Source organism: Papaver somniferum, chromosome 5 (genome assembly GCF_003573695.1).
Source record: "Papaver somniferum cultivar HN1 chromosome 5, ASM357369v1, whole genome shotgun sequence".
Lineage (NCBI taxonomy): Eukaryota > Viridiplantae > Streptophyta > Magnoliopsida > Ranunculales > Papaveraceae > Papaver > Papaver somniferum.
In genome coordinates, this window is record NC_039362.1 from 17,615,512 (window position 1) to 17,622,545 (window position 7,034).

The following is a 7,034-nucleotide window of genomic DNA, read 5'->3' on the forward strand; positions in this document are numbered from 1 at the left end:
ATGAAAAAGCTCCTTGCTTTCATGATATTTTTGCACAAATCATCAAATAATAATAAAATAATATAAATTATGAAAACTTGTGGGACCTGGCCTTGGTCGGCCGACCATGACTGAACAAGATTGGCTCTTTGGCTCACGGAAGTCGGTCCCATCAATTTTCACAGTTTTGACCTAATTTCCACAATTACTCGTATTAGGTCCAAAACTCTCCCAAACACTTTGGATTTTCATGAAGTGATCGTCAGGCGGTCACGGGATAACCCAGGGCCGGTTTCATGACTCCATGGTCGGTCCCTCGCCTAGGGCTGCACAAACCCGACCCTACCCGCCAGCCCGACCTACACCCGCCAATTTTTACCCCCACCCGACCCTACCCGCCTAACACACGAGTCAACTATGACTAGCCCCGTCTGAAACCCGCCAAATATTGGGTCGACTATGACTCGCCCCTTATAAAACTCGACCTACCCGCTCACCCGCCTAGAAATCTCCAAGCTATCCATTACCCTTGGATTACTTCTATCTGTGATCCCAGCCATTCAATCCTTTAGAAAGAGTAAAACCTAAATAAACCTAAACACCTAATCGGATCACTTTCCTAGTTTATATTTTCAGTTCTCACTTCTCTCTCTCGGTTCTCTTCTTCACTCTTCAACTTAGAGTTCAGAGTCACTCTTCAAAGATCAAATCACCACCAGTAACACCAACAAGGCAACAACTTGAGGTAATTTCATCTTATGATTCAATCAAAGATGATTGTTAGGGTTTATATTCTTTGAATTGAATCTGTTTATTAGGGTTTACACTATTTGATTTCAATTTAATTTTTTGATACTTCGAGTTCGATTCTAATAACATCTCATGATTGAAACAAAGATCTATTTTTTCGGGGGGATAACTTTGGATTTGGGTATTGATTTATTTGTTGTAAAATTTGTTTTGTTTTTCCATTTGATATATTGTGTTTATATTTGTTCTTTGATTCATTTGCATGTTCTTCTTTTCTGTTTTTGTTTTGTTAAAAAGGTTGATAATAAGGTTAAATTGTTTTCATCAGGAAAACTGTCTTAGACTTGAAGCTCGCCTAAGAGGAAATCAATTGAAATATTGATTAAAGGAGAAACTATCTTGTTAGATAGGTATATGTCAATTCTACTTTCAATATTATTGTTGATTTACACTTTAAGTGATTTGAATTGTACTGTTGTTGAAGTAAGGTCTTAGGTCTTGGTTTGTTTATGATTTCAGTGATTTGAAACCACATTCCATGGCTGAACTTATATAGATGTTTTTGAAAATTGATTTTTTTAATGATCGATCAATGTATAACAGAGTAGTGCGATTATGTTGTGCTTGCTGCATAATTTAGATTTGGTTTATGGCTAATTTGTTGGTATATATATTTGGTTTGTTATCGCACAATTCTTCTCAATTTGTCGTATCCTAATTCCATTCTAGAATAATTGTGTTATTGATTTCAATTAATTTTAGGGTTTGCATTGTGTTATGTTATACTGATGTTTCTTTTCTACGGGTTAACATGGCTGAAATCTCACAAGATAATTCTATTCCAAATCTTTCAGTCATACATGGAGTCACATCGCAAATGGGAGCATATTCTCAACCTTCATCATCTTGTGGAGCAAGTGACAGTGCAACTAAGAAGGTTAAAGTTGGTGTAAGGAAATCATGGGTGCGCGAGCACTTTGATATTTTAGAGTCTGGTGCTAGAGCAAAATGTAAGCATTGTCCAAAGGGTTTAGGTATATACAAGATTGGTGATAAATCATATGGGAGTGCCAATCTTAGTCGTCATTTGGAGAAGTGCAATGAATATAAGAAAACAATAAATAAGGAACCGAGACTACGAACACTAGATTTTCAACCTTGCAACCTGAAAGAGCACTTTGCTGCTTGGTGAGCTTGTTGCAGTATTAGAGCTTACATGGTTTTAGTTATAGTTGCAGACTTGCAGTATTAGTCTGCAGTATTAAATTTTGAATATATTGTAAAATTTTGAATGTTGGAACTTAAATTTTAAGATAACTGAATGGTGGTTAAAAATTAATTTTTTTTTCCAGGTACCTGGACGGGTAAACCCGCCACCCGCCCGACCTAACCCGCTGAAAAGTGGGTCGGTTGAAAACCTACCCGTTGTAAAGTTGGGTCGACTACGGGTGACAGCTTTGAATACCCGCCATTAGCGGGTAGGGTGGCGGGTGAGGTCAAACCCGACCTACCCAACCCAATGTGAAGCCCTACCCTCGCCTCGTCATAATTAATAAGGTTTTCTCACCTAAGGCTCAGACGAGCATTTTTTGAATAAATGATTAAACCAGCATTTAATCATTCTTCCACCAACAAATCGTCAACTCTTCATGAGTTCTTTTTATTTGCTCACGTGAGCATATGGACACTACATGGTTGATTCACGGTCCCATGTAGTCGCTCCCTCCTTCGTCCAATGGTTGAAATTATGACAACCATGAATTGATCATCAATTGATCAAATTAGGGTTTTTGAATCCAAGGATCATCATTCCAGATTCCAACATTAATAATTTTACGACGGCCTCATGGTCATTAATTTCATTAATTATGCTCGGTTCAACGACCAGTATTCTAATTAATATTTTGGTACGCTGCCAATAATCCATCAGATGAGCAACACATGCTCAGACGATCAAATATTCAACAATTCATCACATGAGCAGTACTTGCTCAGATGAGGAATATTTGCTCGATATTGGTTAAACAATCAATATTCAACGATCCATCGAATAAGCAATACTTGCTCACTTCATCGTAAGAGCTATACCTCTATCTCATGACATGTTCAATTCATGAGTTTCAGAACATCATGTTCAACTCAACGACTACATGGACTCATCGTCCCATCAAACCACGAAGTCATCAATTGACTAACAAACCACGAGACGTCAATCGTGTCACTTGGGGGGATATCACTTAGGGTTTTTGGTCTGGTGGTCTACGACACGTGTGTTCAAACACATGATGGAATGTGAGCAAGTCGTGCAATCAGTTGAAGGAATTCACGAGGTAGTGGGTGGAAAATCGACCAAGTCTCCACACGTTGAGCAACTGGTTTCAAACACGATCTCCACTTCCCAACTCCTTGATTCCATCAACTGTCACACTTCATGGAATCATGGTGTCTACAATTCAATCAATATAGATAAGTCTCTAAATCATGATTGAATCATCATCAGTATCATCAATCTCATGCCAAACTGACAACACGAGATCATCAACTCAATAATTGAGCAACTACTCTCAATTGAGCAATTTTAATCACTCAGAGCTTATTGCATTCAGAATTCACACACCCACAATCTTTGATTACCATTGATTCCACACATTTCTCATCTTCCCTCCTACAGATCAACCCATACTCTCTTGTGACCGAATTTACTCTGGAACGGTCATTGTCTTGATTTAGGCCGGAGTACTACAGATTGATCTCTCGAATCTAAAGCACCCCCTTTGCAGCGGTGCATCTGTGTGAGGTTTAACATTTCGCTCGGTCCGAGGAGTCTCCTCCGTACGGTCGTCTCCTCAATTCCTTAAAAACCAGCAAATCGTTTTTCCCCATCTACAGTAGCGGGTCTAAAAAAAAAAGAGAATTTTTTTTGAATATCATGACCAGCTGTATAGCGGGTCTAAAAAAGCAAAAAAAAAAAACAATATAAAATGAAAAAAAAATTATAATTTGATTGTTTGGGTTATGACCAGCTGTGTAGCGGGTCTTTTCTATGGTATTTTCTATGACCAGCTGTGTAGCGGGTCCTGGTATGGTATTTCAAATTTTCATTTTATGACCAGCTGTGTAATAGATAAATCTTAATTACTCTGATTCTATGGACGAATCTACGATCCCATGGAATGGTAATGCTCACTTTATTATTCTTAATTCGTAGTCGAATCCTCAGCTGATCCTATGAGTTAATAATAAACATCTTATTGCTCAGTTTTGTGAATTGTTCTCCATCGAATTCCATAATTAATAATAAATAATCAACAACCGGGCATCTGAGCTACCTCTAAGTAAGCCTTATTCAAATGATGAAAGTGTATTCAACGATGATACACTAACAGTCACCGCAAGAACGAGTATTTCAAAAATACAACGAAACGATGAACCTATGCAAAATAGAGAAGAAAATAATAAATAATTAAAATATTGACCAGGGTGATGGGAGCACGGACACACGACCAACCGACCCTGTCGTGGTCAATCCCACGCCAGTTTTATATTTTTAATGCATTTTTATTATTTTTCATGATTTGATGAAAATTCTCTCATTTTATCAAATTTCCTTCGTCTCGAGGAAACTCCTCGGTTTCATGGTACTTCCATAAATCCATAAAAAATAATATAAAATTAAGGAAAGGAGTGTGGGTCGTGACCATTGGCCAACCGGCCATGCCTTGGTCCCAACCGGCCCCATACCCACGGTTCTTTATTATTTTATTATTATTATTTTTATTATTTCTCTAATTTCATGAAAAAACTCCTTGCTTTCATGGTATTTTTGCACAAATCATCAAATAATAATAAAATAATATAAATTATGAAAACTTGTGGGACCGGGCCTTGGCCGGCGGAACATGACTGAACAAGATTGGCTCTTTGGCTAACGGAAGCCGGTCCCATCAATTTTCACAGTTTTGACCTAATTTCCACAATTGCTCGTATTAGGTCCAAAACTCTCCCAAACACTTTGGATTTTCATAAAGTGATCGTCAGGCGGTCACGGGATAACCCAGGGCCGGTTTCATGACTCCGTGGTCGGTCCCTCGCCTAGGGCTGCACAAACCCGACCCTACCCGCCGTCCCGACCTACACCCGCCAGTTTTTACCTGCACCCGACCCTACCCGCCTAACACACGAGTCGACTATGACTATCCCCGTCTGAAACCCGCCAAATATTGGGTCGACTATGACTCACCCCTTATAAAACCCGACCTACCCGCTCACCCGCCTAGAAATCTCCAAGCTATCCATTACCCTTGGATTACTTCTATCCGTGATCCCAGCCATTGAATCCTTTAGAAAGAGTAAAACCTAAATAAACCCAAACACCTAATCGACTCACTTTCCTAGTTTATCTTTTCAGTTCTCAATTCCCTCTCTCGGTTCTCTTCTCCACTCTTCAACTTAGAGTTCAGATTCACTCTTCAAAGATCAAATCACCACCAGTAACAACGTCTAATCACCACCAGTAACACCAACAAGGCAACAACCTGAGGTAATTTCATCTTATGATTCAATCAAAGATGATTGTTAGGGTTTATATTCTTTGATTTGAATCTGTTTATTAGGGTTTACACTATTTGATTTCAATTTAATTTTTTGATACTTCGAGTTCGATTCTAATACCATCTCATGATTGAAACAAAGATCTATTTTTTCGGGGGGATAACTTTGGATTTGGGTATTGATTTATTTGTTGTAAAATTTGTTTTGTTTTTCCATTTGATATATTGTGTTTATATTTGTTCTTTGATTCATTTGCATGTTCTTCTTTTCTGTTTTTGTTTTGTTAAAAAGGTTGATAATAAGGTTAAATTGTTTTCATCAGGAAAACTGTCTTAGACTAGAAGCTCGCCTAAGAGGAAATCAATTGAAAGATTGATTAAAGGAGAAACTATCTTGTTAGATAGGTATATGTAAATTCTACTTTCAATATTATTGTTGATTTACACATTAAGTGATTTGAATTGTACTGTTGTTGAAGTAAGGTCTTAGGTCTTGGTTTGTTTATGATTTCAGTGATTTGAAACCACATTCCATGGCTGAACTTATATAAATGTTTTTGAAAATTGATTTTTTTTAATGATCGATCAATGTATAACAGAGTAGTGCGATTATGTTGTGCTTGCTGCATAATTTAGATTTGGTTTATGGATAATTTGTTGGTATATATATTTGGTTTGTTATCGCACAATTCTTCTGAATTTGTCATATCCTAATTCCATTCTAGAATAATTGTGTTATTGATTTCAATTACTTTTAGGGTTTGCATTGTGTTCTGTTATACTGATGTTTCTTTTGTACAGGTTAACATGGATGAAATCTCACAAGATAATTCTATTCCAAATCTTCCAGTCATACATGGAGTCACACCGCAAAGGGAGCATATTCTCAACCTTCATCATATTGTGGAGCAAGTGACAGTGCAACTAAGAAGGTTAAAGTTGGTGTAAGGAAATCTTGGGTGCGCGAGCACTTTGATATTTTAGAGTCTGGTGCTAGAGCAAAATGTAAGCATTGTCCAAAGGGTCTGGGTATATACAAGATTGGTGATAAATCATATGGGACTGCCAATCTTAGTCGTCATTTGGAGGAATGCAATGAATATAAGAAAACAATAAATAAGGAACCGAGACTACGAACACTAGATTTTCAACCTTGCAACCTGAAAGAGCACTTTGCTGCTTGGTGAGCTTGTTGCAGTATTAGAGCTTACATGGTTTTAGTTATAGTTGCAGACTTGCAGTATTAGTCTGCAATATTAAATTTTGAATATATTGTATAATTTTGAATGTTGGAACTTAAATTTTAAGATAACTGAATGGTGATTAAAAATTAAAATTTTTTTTCCAGGTACCTGGACGGGTAAACCCGTCACCCGCCCGACCTAACCCGCTGAAAAGTGGGTCGGTTGAAAACCTACCCGTTGTAAAGTTGGGTCGACTACGGGTCACAGCTTTGAATACCCGCCATCAGCGGGTAGGGTGGCGGGTGAGGTCAAACCCGACCTACCCGACCCAATGTGAAGCCCTACCCTCGCCTCGTCATAATTAATAAGGTTTTCTCACCTAAGGCTCAGACGAGCATTTTTTGAATAAATGATTAAACCAGCATTTAATCATTCTTCTACCAACAAATCGCCAACTCTTCAGGAGTTCTTTGTATTTGCTCACATGAGCATATGGACACTACATGGTTGATCCACGGTCCCATGAAGTCGCTCCCTCCTTCGTCCCATGGTTGAAATTATGACAACCATG

At 38.0% G+C, this 7,034-nt stretch overlaps 2 long non-coding RNA genes across 2 annotated transcripts; both read left to right on the plus strand.

Moving 5' to 3' along the window:
* The first annotated feature begins 591 nt into the window (after positions 1–591).
* LOC113277297 lies at positions 592–2,067 on the plus strand. The gene is made up of 3 exons (XR_003324846.1): positions 592–724; positions 1,058–1,139; positions 1,584–2,067. It is a non-coding gene; the product is annotated as an uncharacterized LOC113277297 (long non-coding RNA).
* Positions 2,068–5,095: 3,028 nt separating this feature from the next.
* Positions 5,096–6,604, plus strand: LOC113277298. The gene is made up of 3 exons (XR_003324847.1): positions 5,096–5,269; positions 5,603–5,684; positions 6,081–6,604. It is a non-coding gene; the product is annotated as an uncharacterized LOC113277298 (long non-coding RNA).
* The last annotated feature ends 430 nt before the right edge of the window (positions 6,605–7,034 follow it).